Below are 12,500 nucleotides of genomic sequence, written 5' to 3'. Positions count from 1 at the left end.
GGATGGACCTCTCCTCTTCTCTCTATACCAAGTCACTGGTCATATCCTCACATGGTCTCTCCTATCACTGCTATGAGGATGGACCTCTCCTCTTCTCTCTACACCAAGTCACTGGTCATATCCTCACATGGTCTCTCCTATCACTGCTATGAGGATGGACCTCTCCTCTTCTCTCTATACCAAGTCACTGGTCATATCCTCACATGGTCTCTCCTATCACTGCTATGAGGATGGACCTCTCCTCTTCTCTCTACACCAAGTCACTCAGCTCTGTCATATCATCACATGGTCTCTCCTATCACTGCTATGAGGATGGACCTCTCCTCTACTCTCTCTATACCAAGTCACTGGTCATATCATCACATGGTCTCTCCTATCACTGCTATGAGGATGGACCTCTCCTCTTCTCTCTATACCAAGTCACTGGTCATATCCTCACATGGTCTCTCCTATCACTGCTATGAGGATGGACCTCTCCTCTTCTCTCTACACCAAGTCACTCAGCTCTGTCATATCAGCACATGGTCTCTCCTATCACTGCTATGAGGATGGACCTCTCCTCTACTCTCTCTACACCAAGTCACTGGTCATATCATCACATGGTCTCTCCTATCACTGCTATGAGGATGGACCTCTCCTCTACTCTCTATACCAAGTCACTGGTCATATCCTCACATGGTCTCTCCTATCACTGCTATGAGGATGGACCTCTCCTCTACTCTCTATACCAAGTCACTGGTCATATCCTCACATGGTCTCTCCTATCACTGCTATGAGGATGGACCTCTCCTCTTCTCTCTATACCAAGTCACTGGTCATATCCTCACATGGTCTCTCCTATCACTGCTATGAGGATGGACCTCTCCTCTACTCTCTATAGACACTCAAGTCACTGGTCATATCATCACATGGTCTCTCCTATCACTGCTATGAGGATGGACCTCTCCTCTACTCTCTATAGACCAAGTCACTGGTCATATCATCACATGGTCTCTCCTATCACTGCTATGAGGATGGACCTCTCCTCTACTCTCTATAGACCAAGTCACTGGTCATATCCTCACATGGTCTCTCCTATCACTGCTATGAGGATGGACCTCTCCTCTTCTCTCTACACCAAGTCACTGGTCATATCATCACATGGTCTCTCCTATCACTGCTATGAGGATGGACCTCTCCTCTACTCTCTATAGACCAAGTCACTGGTCATATCATCACATGGTCTCTCCTATCACTGCTATGAGGATGGACCTCTCCTCTTCTCTCTATACCAAGTCACTGGTCATATCATCACATGGTCTCTCCTATCACTGCTATGAGGATGGACCTCTCCTCTTCTCTCTATACCAAGTCACTGGTCATATCCTCACATGGTCTCTCCTATCACTGCTATGAGGATGGACCTCTCCTCTTCTCTCTACACCAAGTCACTGGTCATATCCTCACATGGTCTCTCCTATCACTGCTATGAGGATGGACCTCTCCTCTTCTCTCTATACCAAGTCACTGGTCATATCATCACATGGTCTCTCCTATCACTGCTATGAGGATGGACCTCTCCTCTACTCTCTCTATACCAAGTCACTGGTCATATCATCACATGGTCTCTCCTATCACTGCTATGAGGATGGACCTCTCCTCTTCTCTCTATACCAAGTCACTGGTCATATCCTCACATGGTCTCTCCTATCACTGCTATGAGGATGGACCTCTCCTCTTCTCTCTACACCAAGTCACTCAGCTCTGTCATATCAGCACATGGTCTCTCCTATCACTGCTATGAGGATGGACCTCTCCTCTACTCTCTCTATACCAAGTCACTGGTCATATCATCACATGGTCTCTCCTATCACTGCTATGAGGATGGACCTCTCCTCTACTCTCTCTATACCAAGTCACTGGTCATATCCTCACATGGTCTCTCCTATCACTGCTATGAGGATGGACCTCTCCTCTACTCTCTCTATACCAAGTCACTGGTCATATCCTCACATGGTCTCTCCTATCACTGCTATGAGGATGGACCTCTCCTCTTCTCTCTATACCAAGTCACTGGTCATATCCTCACATGGTCTCTCCTATCACTGCTATGAGGATGGACCTCTCCTCTACTCTCTATAGACACTCAGCTCTGTCATATCATCACATGGTCTCTCCTATCACTGCTATGAGGATGGACCTCTCCTCTACTCTCTATAGACCAAGTCACTGGTCATATCATCACATGGTCTCTCCTATCACTGCTATGAGGATGGACCTCTCCTCTTCTCTCTCTACACCAAGTCACTCAGCTCTGTCATATCATCGCATGGTCTCTCCTATCACTGCTATGAGGATGAACCTCTCCTCTACTCTCTATAGACCAAGTCACTGGTCATATCATCACATGGTCTCTCCTATCACTGCTATGAGGATGGACCTCTCCTCTTCTCTCTACACCAAGTCACTGGTCATATCCTCACATGGTCTCTCCTATCACTGCTATGAGGATGGACCTCTCCTCTTCTCTCTACACCAAGTCACTGGTCATATCATCACATGGTCTCTCCTATCACTGCTATGAGGATGGACCTCTCCTCTCCTCTCTATAGACACTCAGCTCTGTCATATCATCACATGGTCTCTCCTATCACTGCTATGAGGATGGACCTCTCCTCTTCTCTCTACACCAAGTCACTCAGCTCTGTCATATCATCACATGGTCTCTCCTATCACTGCTATGAGGATGGACCTCTCCTCTTCTCTCTCTACACCAAGTCACTGGTCATATCCTCACATGGTCTCTCCTATCACTGCTATGAGGATGGACCTCTCCTCTACTCTCTATAGACCAAGTCACTGGTCATATCCTCACATGGTCTCTCCTATCACTGCTATGAGGATGGACCTCTCCTCTTCTCTCTACACCAAGTCACTGGTCATATCATCACATGGTCTCTCCTATCACTGCTATGAGGATGGACCTCTCCTCTACTCTCTATAGACCAAGTCACTGGTCATATCATCACATGGTCTCTCCTATCACTGCTATGAGGATGGACCTCTCCTCTCTATAGACACTCAGCTCTGTCATATCCTCACATAGGGCAGGGCGATATGGCCAAAATATAATATCACGGTACTTGAAATAAATAAATTGATGGTATTTTATATTTTTTTTATAATAAAAGTTGTACATGTGCTTTATGAGTTGTGGTTGGCCCTTGGGTGGCAACACTCTAAGTGATTTCAATGTGGTCTTTCTCCATTCTGATTGGGTTGAAGGTGAATTGAACAGTATAAAACCAAAACAAAAATCATTGCCACGTAGAGCTGCACGATATGGGCCAGGCACCTGGGCCTTATTTTCAACCAAATGTTACAATTTAGGGCAAAACACTTGTGTATCATGGGAATATAATGTCTATTCTAATTATTTTGGTTAGAATATAATAGTATATATTAATAATATAAATAAATAATATATAAATATAAATAATATATTAATAATTTAATACAGTGTTGTTGGACATGACAACGAATGAAAATGCCAGGGAGAAGTTATTATTGTGACAGGGTAGGAACTAATGTGTTAATAGGTGTTTCCTAGGGGGACCTTATAATCGTTGGCTACATTGAATGTTTTCTCTTAGCTACTTCATGTAAGCTAACTGATTCTTGCTTTGCGTTGTACCTCTTTAAAATGTAGAAGACACTGTTGCACAAACAACAAGCTAATTAAGGTCTACACAATCACTGGTATCATCAGGCTGTACTAGCTAATTACACTTGTTCTGACTCAGTACAGTTATTAGCTAGTGATTAGCATTAGCGGCTAACAAGATTTAGCAACAACTTGCTAAGAAAAGGCAAACTAGCTGTTAGCAGATGTAAGAAACGCAAGCTAATAGTGTCATTATAGAAGACTAGTAGATTTCTATTTAAGAAGCAAAAGTGACAACTGCATCGTTGTCATCAACAGTGTTTGTTTGTATGTGTTGCGTTGACCATGCAGACTGTCTCCTGGTTGAGGAACATCAAACGAGCTCTTTGAGTGACAGGGGGGCGTGGCTAGGTCTGTGTGGAAAGCGGCATAGAGAGACTGGAGAGAAGTAAACTATATTTTTTTTAAATGGACGTTACGTATCACATTTAACAAACCAAACATTCAAATGGCGGTATTGAAGGTAAAGTATAAACCCAAACCAGTCCGACCTATCACTGCTATGATGATGACACTCAACGACTCTTCTCTCTCCCCGACAGCGTCTACAGTCTCTCCTCCATTGTGGCTCTACAGTGTCTACAGTCTCTCCTCCATTGTGGCTCTACAGTGTCTAGTCTCTCCTCCATTGTGGCTCTACAGTGTCTAGTCTCTCCTCCATTGTGGCTCTACAGAGTCTAGTCTCACCTCCATTGTGGCTCTACAGTGTCTACAGTCTCACCTCCATTGTGGCTCTACAGTGTCTACAGTCTCACCTCCATTGTGGCTCTACAGTGTCTAGTCTCTCCTCCATTGTGGCTCTACAGTTTCTACAGTCTCTCCTCCATTGTGGCTCTACAGTGTCTACAGTCTCACCTCCATTGTGGCTCTACACTGTCTACAGTCTCTCCTCCATTGTGGCTCTACAGTGTCTAGTCTCTCCCTCATTGTGGCTCTACAGCATCTACAGTCTCTCCTCCATTGTGGCTCTACGGTGTCTCCTCCATTGTGGCTCAACAGTGTCTAGTCTCTCCTCCATTGTGGCTCTACAGTGTCTAGTCTCTCCTCCATTGTGGCTCTACAGTGTCTAGTCTCTCCTCCATTGTGGCTCTACAGAGTCTAGTCTCTCCTCCATTGTGGCTCTACAGTGTCTACAGTCTCACCTCCATTGTGGCTCTACACTGTCTACAGTCTCACCTCCATTGTGGCTCTACAGTGTCTACAGTCTCTCCTCCATTGTGGCTCTACAGTGTCTAGTCTCTCCTCCATTGTGGCTCTACAGTGTCTAGTCTCTCCTCCATTGTGGCTCTACAGAGTCTAGTCTCTCCTCCATTGTGGCTCTACAGTGTCTACAGTCTCACCTCCATTGTGGCTCTACAGTGTCTACAGTCTCACCTCCATTGTGGCTCTACAGTGTCTAGTCTCTCCTCCATTGTGGCTCTACAGTGTCTACAGTCTCTCCTCCATTGTGGCTCTACAGTGTCTACAGTCTCACCTCCATTGTGGCTCTACAGTGTCTACAGTCTCACCTCCATTGTGGCTCTACAGTGTCTCAGTCTCTCCTCCATTGTGGCTCTACAGTGTCTACAGTCTCACCTCCATTGTGGCTCTACAGTGTCTCTACAGTCTCTCCTCCATTGTGGCTCTACAGTGTCTAGTCTCACCTCCATTGTGGCTCTACAGTGTCTAGTCTCTCCTCCATTGTGGCTCTACAGTGTCTACAGTCTCACCTCCATTGTGGCTCTACAGTGTCTCCTCACCTCCATTGTGGCTCTACAGTGTCTAGTCTCTCCTCCATTGTGGCTCTACAGTGTCTAGTCTCTCCTCCATTGTGGCTCTACAGTGTCTCTCTCACATTGTGGCTCTACAGTGTCTCTCCCTCCATTGTGGCTCTACAGTGTCTACAGTCTCACCTCCATTGTGGCTCTACAGTGTCTAGTCTCTCCTCCATTGTGGCTCTACAGTGTCTACAGTCTCACCTCCATTGTGGCTCTACAGTCTCTCCTCCATTGTGGCTCTACAGTCTCTCCCCTCCATTGTGGCTCTACAGTGTCTAGTCTCTCCTCCATTGTGGTCTCTCTCTACAGTGTCTACAGTCTCACCTCCATTGTGGCTCTACAGTGTCTACAGTCTCACCTCCTCCATTGTGGCTCTACAGTGTCTACAGTCTCTCCTCCATTGTGGCTCTACAGTGTCTACAGTCTCACCTCCATTGTGGCTCTACAGTGTCTACAGTCTCTCCTCCATTGTGGCTCTACAGTGTCTAGTCTCTCCTCCATTGTGGCTCTACAGTGTCTAGTCTCTCCTCCATTGTGGCTCTACAGTGTCTACAGTCTCTCCTCCATTGTGGCTCTACAGTGTCTAGTCTCTCCTCCATTGTGGCTCTACAGTGTCTACAGTCTCTCCTCCATTGTGGCTCTACAGTGTCTACAGTCTCACCTCCATTGTGGCTCTACAGTGTCTACAGTCTCTCCTCCATTGTGGCTCTACAGTGTCTACAGTCTCTCCTCCATTGTGGCTCTACAGTGTCTAGTCTCTCCTCCATTGTGGCTCTACAGTGTCTACAGTCTCTCCTCCATTGTGGCTCTACAGTGTCTACAGTCTCTCCTCCATTGTGGCTCTACAGTGTCTCAGTCTCTCCATTGTGGCTCTACAGTGTCTACAGTCTCACCTCCATTGTGGCTCTACAGTGTCTACAGTCTCTCCTCCATTGTGGCTCTACAGTGTCTACAGTCTCTCCTCCATTGTGGCTCACAGTGTCTACAGTCTCTCCTCCATTGTGGCTCTACAGTGTCTAGTCTCTCCTCCATTGTGGCTCTACAGTGTCTACAGTCTCACCTCCATTGTGGCTCTACAGTGTCTACATTGTGGCTCTACAGTGGCTCTACAGTCTACATTGTCTCTACAGTGTCTCCATTGTGGCTCTACAGTGTCTACAGTCTCAGTCCTCCATTGTGGCTCTACAGTGTCTACAGTCTCTCCTCCATTGTGGCTCTACAGTGTCTACAGTCTCACCTCCATTGTGGCTCTACAGTGTCTACAGTCTCACCTCCATTGTGGCTCTACAGTGTCTACAGTCTCTCCTCCATTGTGGCTCTACAGTGTCTACAGTCTCTCCTCCATTGTGGCTCTACAGTGTCTACAGTCTCTCCTCCATTGTGGCTCTACAGTGTCTACAGTCTCACCTCCATTGTGGCTCTACAGTGTCTAGTCTCTCCTCCATTGTGGCTCTACAGTGTCTAGTCTCTCCTCCATTGTGGCTCTACAGTGTCTACAGTCTCACCTCCATTGTGGCTCTACAGTGTCTACAGTCTCACCTCCATTGTGGCTCTACAGTGTCTACAGTCTCTCCTCCATTGTGGCTCTACAGTGTCTACAGTCTCACCTCCATTGTGGCTCTACAGTGTCTACAGTCTCACCTCCATTGCGGCTCTACAGTGTCTACAGTCTCACCTCCATTGTGGCTCTACAGTGTGGCTCTACAGTGTCTACAGTCTCCCTCCATTGTGGCTCTACAGTGTCTAGTCTCTCCTCCATTGTGGCTCTACAGTGTCTACAGTCTCTCCTCCATTGTGGCTCTACAGTGTCTACAGTCTCTCCTCCATTGTGGCTCTACAGTGTCTACAGTCTCTCCTCCATTGTGGCTCTACAGTGTCTACAGTCTCTCCTCCATTGTGGCTCTACAGTGTCTACAGTCTCATTGTGGCTCTACAGTGTCTCTCTCCTCCATTGTGGCTCTACAGTGTCTACAGTCTCTCCTCCATTGTGGCTCTACAGTGTCTACAGTCTCTCCTCCATTGTGGCTCTACAGTGTCTACAGTCTCTCCTCCATTGTGGCTCTACAGTGTCTAGTCTCTCCTCCATTGTGGCTCTACAGTGTCTCAGTCCTCCTCCATTGTGGCTCTACAGTGTCTACAGTCTCACCTCCATTGTGGCTCTACAGTGTCTACAGTCTCTCCTCCATTGTGGCTCTACAGTGTCTACAGTCTCACCTCCATTGTGGCTCTACAGTGTCTACAGTCTCACCTCCATTGTGGCTCTACAGTGTCTCCAGTCTCTCCTCCATTGTGGCTCTACAGTGTCTACAGTCTCACCTCCATTGTGGCTCTACAGTGTCTACAGTCTCTCCTCCATTGTGGCTCTACAGTGTCTACAGTCTCACCTCCATTGTGGCTCTACAGTGTCTACAGTCTCTCCTCCATTGTGGCTCTACAGTGTCTACAGTCTCACCTCCATTGTGGCTCTACAGTGTCTACAGTCTCTCCCATTGTGGCTCTACAGTGTCTACAGTCTCTCCTCCATTGTGGCTCTACAGTGTCTACAGTCTCTCCTCCATTGTGGCTCTACAGTGTCTACAGTCTCTCCTCCATTGTGGCTCTACAGTGTCTACAGTCTCACCTCCATTGTGGCTCTACAGTGTCTACAGTCTCTCCTCCATTGTGGCTCTACAGTGTCTACAGTCTCTCCTCCATTGTGGCTCTACAGTGTCTACAGTCTCTCCTCCATTGTGGCTCTACAGTGTCTACAGTCTCACCTCCATTGTGGCTCTACAGTGTCTACAGTCTCTCCTCCATTGTGGCTCTACAGTGTCTACAGTCTCTCCTCCATTGTGGCTCTACAGTGTCTACAGTCTCTCCTCCATTGTGGCTCTACAGTGTCTACAGTCTCTCCTCCATTGTGGCTCTACAGTGTCTACAGTCTCTCCTCCATTGTGGCTCTACAGTGTCTACAGTCTCTCCTCCATTGTGGCTCTACAGTGTCTACAGTCTCTCCTCCATTGTGGCTCTACAGTGTCTACAGTCTCTCCTCCATTGTGGCTCTACAGTGTCTAGTCTCTCCTCCATTGTGGCTCTACAGTGTCTACAGTCTCTCCTCCATTGTGGCTCTACAGTGTCTAGTCTCTCCTCCATTGTGGCTCTACAGTGTCTAGTCTCTCCTCCATTGTGGCTCTACAGTGTCTAGTCTCTCCTCCATTGTGGCTCTACAGTGTCTAGTCTCTCCTCCATTGTGGCTCTACAGTGTCTACAGTCTCTCCTCCATTGTGGCTCTACAGTGTCTAGTCTCTCCTCCATTGTGGCTCTACAGTGTCTACAGTCTCTCCTCCATTGTGGCTCTACAGTGTCTAGTCTCTCCTCCATTGTGGCTCTACAGTGTCTCAGTCTCTCCTCCATTGTGGCTCTACAGTGTCTAGTCTCACCTCCATTGTGGCTCTACAGTGTCTACAGTCTCACCTCCATTGTGGCTCTACACTGTCTCCTCCATTGTGGCTCTACAGTCTCACCTCCATTGTGGCTCTACAGTGTCTACAGTCTCACCTCCATTGTGGCTCTACAGTGTCTACAGTCTCACCTCCATTGTGGCTCTACAGTGTCTACAGTCTCCTCCATTGTGGCTCTACAGTCTCACCTCCATTGTGGCTCTTCAGTGTCTCTCTCCTCCATTGTGGCTCTACAGTGTCTACAGTCTCTCCTCCATTGTGGCTGTACAGTGTCTACAGTCTCACCTCCATTGTGGCTCTACAGTGTCTACAGTCTCTCCTCCATTGTGGCTCTACAGTGTCTACAGTCTCTCCTCCATTGTGGCTCTACAGTGTCTACAGTCTCTCCTCCATTGTGGCTCTACAGTGTCTACAGTCTCTCCTCCATTGTGTCTCTACAGTGTCTACAGTCTCTCCTCCATTGTGGCTCTACAGTGTCTACAGTCTCACCTCCATTGTGGCTCTACAGTGTCTACAGTCTCTCCTCCATTGTGGCTCTACAGTGTCTACAGTCTCACCTCCATTGCGGCTCTACAGTGTCTCCTCCATTGTGGCTCTACAGTCTCACCTCCATTGTGGCTCTACAGTGTCTACAGTCTCACCTCCATTGCGGCTCTACAGTGTCTCCTCCATTGTGGCTCTACAGTCTCACCTCCATTGTGGCTCTACAGTGTCTACAGTCTCACCTCCATTGTGGCTCTACAGTGTCTACAGTCTCTCCTCCATTGTGGCTCTACAGTGTCTACAGTCTCACCTCCATTGTGGCTCTACAGTGTCTACAGTCTCTCCTCCATTGTGGCTCTACAGTGTCTACAGTCTCACCTCCATTGTGGCTCTACAGTGTCTACAGTCTCTCCTCCATTGTGGCTCTACAGTTTCTACAGTCTCACCTCCATTGTGGCTCTACAGTGTCTACAGTCTCACCTCCATTGTGGCTCTACAGTGTCTACAGTCTCTCCTCCATTGTGGCTCTACAGTGTCTAGTCTCTCCTCCATTGTGGCTCTACAGTGTCTACAGTCTCACCTCCATTGTGGCTCTACAGTGTCTACAGTCTCTCCTCCATTGTGGCTCTACAGTGTCTACAGTCTCACCTCCATTGCGGCTCTACAGTGTCTCCTCCATTGTGGCTCTACAGTGTCTACAGTCTCACCTCCATTGCGGCTCTACAGTGTCTCCTCCATTGTGGCTCTACAGTGTCTACAGTCTCTCCTCCATTGTGGCTCTACACTGTCTACAGTCTCACCTCCATTGTGGCTCTACAGTGTCTACAGTCTCTCCTCCATTGTGGCTCTACAGTGTCTACAGTCTCACCTCCATTGTGGCTCTACAGTGTCTACAGTCTCACCTCCATTGTGGCTCTAGGGTCTACAGTCTCACCTCCATTGCGGCTAATGCAGTTTCCCTCCACCAGAGCCGTGCTGATGGAGCGCCGGGCGGAGAGACGTTCGTCCTCGCTGTCAAGGTCACCTTCCCACGCCAGCAGCTCTCCTTCCTCATGGAAGTTCTCCTGTCCTCCTCCTCTTCCTCCTCCCTCCTGCCCCCCTTCCCTGGTCCCGCCCCCGTCAGGGTCCTTCCGGCAGAACACGGCCAGCCCGTACATGCGGTTATGGGTAATGTAGTTTCCCAACAGCTGAGGGAGGCTGGAGGACATCAACCACACACCACAGCCCTTGTTGTCTAGGAGAAGGGAGAGGACAAGAGAACAGGAAGTGACGTCAGCAAACAGGAAGTGTTTGTTTATTACTCACTGTAGATGTGGTTTCCCTCTATGAGTCCACAGCCTCTCTCCCCCACCACCACCCCGTCAGAATAGCCATGACAGAGAGGAGGAGGACAGGAAGTGACGTCAGCAAACAGGAAGTGTATTACTCACTGTAGATGTGGTTTCCCTCTATGAGTCCACGGCCTCTCTCCCCACCACCACCCCATCAGAGTAGCCATGACAGATGTAGTTGTTCCTCAGGACCGGGTCGCCCCCCCCTGATATCTGCACCCCCACTGGTTCTCCCTGATCACATTCTCTGGACGGGGGGAGATAGCATTAAAGTACCTTCATTTACATAATATCACTAATAATAAATTTCATTCATTAAGTACTTTTAACATTTCAGTCAAGATGCTGTGCAGGTTGCTGTGTGTGTGTGTGTGTGTGTGTGTGTGTGTGTGTGTGTGTGTGTGTGTGTGTGTGTGTGTGTACCGACTATCACCCCTCTGCCGTTCTCATTCACAGCAATCCCTGCTGCCTGACCCTGGAAGATATGGTTACCACTGGAGGAAGGAGAGAGGGAGGAGAGAGGGAAGGAGAGAGGGAAGGAGAGAGGGGAAGGGGGAGGAGAGGGGAGGAGAGAGAGGGAGAAGGTTGGAGGGAGGGAGGGAGGGAGGGAGGGGAGGAGAGAGGGAAGGAGAGGGAGGAGAGGGAGGGGGAGGAGAGAGGGAAGGAGAGGAGAGAGAGAGGGAGAAGGTTGGGGAGGGAGGGAGGGAGGGAGGGAGGGAGGGAGGGAGGGAGGGAGGGAGGGAGGGAGGAGGGGAGGGAGAGGAGAGGGGAGGGAAGGAGAGAGAGAGGGAGGTTGGAGGGAAGGAGAGAGGGGGAGGAGGGAGGGAGGGAGAGGGAGGTTGGAGGGAAGGAGAGAGAAAGGGAGAAGGTTGGAGGGAGGGAGAGAGGGAGAAGGTTGGAGGGAGGGAGGGAGGGAGGGAGGAGGGAGGGAAGGAGAGAGAGGAGGGAGGGAGGGGGAGGAGAGGGAGGGAGGTTGGAGGGAGGGAGAGGGAGGGGGAAGGAGGGAGGGAGAGAGGGAGGAGGGGAGGGGTTGGGAGGGAGGGAGGGAGGGAGGGAGGGAGGAGAGGAGGGAGGGAGAGGTGAGGGAGGAGGAGGGAGGGAGGGGGGGAGGAGAGGGGAAGGGAGGGAGGGAGGGAGAGAGGGAGAGAAGGAGGGAGGGAGGGAGAGGGAGGGAGGGAGGGAGGGAGGGAGGGAGGGAGGGAGGGAGGGAGGGAGGTTGGAGGGAGGGAGGGGAGAGGAGAGGAGGGAGGGAGGGAGGAGGGAGGTTGGAGGGAGGAGAGAGAAAGGGAGAAGGTTGGAGGGAGGGAGGGAGGGGGAGGGGGAGGGAGGGAGGGAGAGGAGGAGGGAGGGAGGGAGAGAGAGGGAGGTTGGAGGGAGGGAGAGAGGGAGGGTTGGAGGGAGGGGGAGGGAGGAGGGAGGAGAGAGAGAGAGGGAGGTTGGAGGGAGGGAGAGAGGGAGAGGTTGGAGGGAGGGAGAGAGAGAGGGAGGTTGGAGGGAAGGAGAGAGAGAGGGAGAAGGTTGGAGGGAGGGGGGAGGGAGGTTGGAGGGAAGGAGAGAGAGGGAGAAGGTTGGAGGGAGGGAGAGAAAAGGGAGAAGGTTGGAGGGAGGGAGGGAAGGGAAGGAGAGAGAGAGAGAGAAGGTTAGAGGGAGGGAGAGAGGAGAAAGAAAGGGAGAAGGTTGGAGGGAGGGAGAGAGAAAGGAGAGAGAGGGGAGAAGGTTGGAGGGAGGGAGAGAGAAAGGAAGAAGATTGGAGGGAGGAGAGGGAGGTTGGAGGGAAGGAGAGAGA

The 12,500-nt window shown here is 49.9% G+C and overlaps 1 pseudogene; it reads right to left on the bottom strand.

Annotated features, from left to right (window-relative positions):
• Window positions 1-12,500, bottom strand: part of LOC121845027 — a 30,941-nt pseudogene that overhangs the window by 3,475 nt on the left and 14,966 nt on the right.

Source organism: Oncorhynchus tshawytscha, unplaced genomic scaffold (assembly GCF_018296145.1).
Source record: "Oncorhynchus tshawytscha isolate Ot180627B unplaced genomic scaffold, Otsh_v2.0 Un_contig_6062_pilon_pilon, whole genome shotgun sequence".
NCBI lineage: Eukaryota > Metazoa > Chordata > Actinopteri > Salmoniformes > Salmonidae > Oncorhynchus > Oncorhynchus tshawytscha.
Note: the sequence above shows the minus strand (reverse complement) of the source record. Positions and strands in the feature narration are given on the sequence as shown.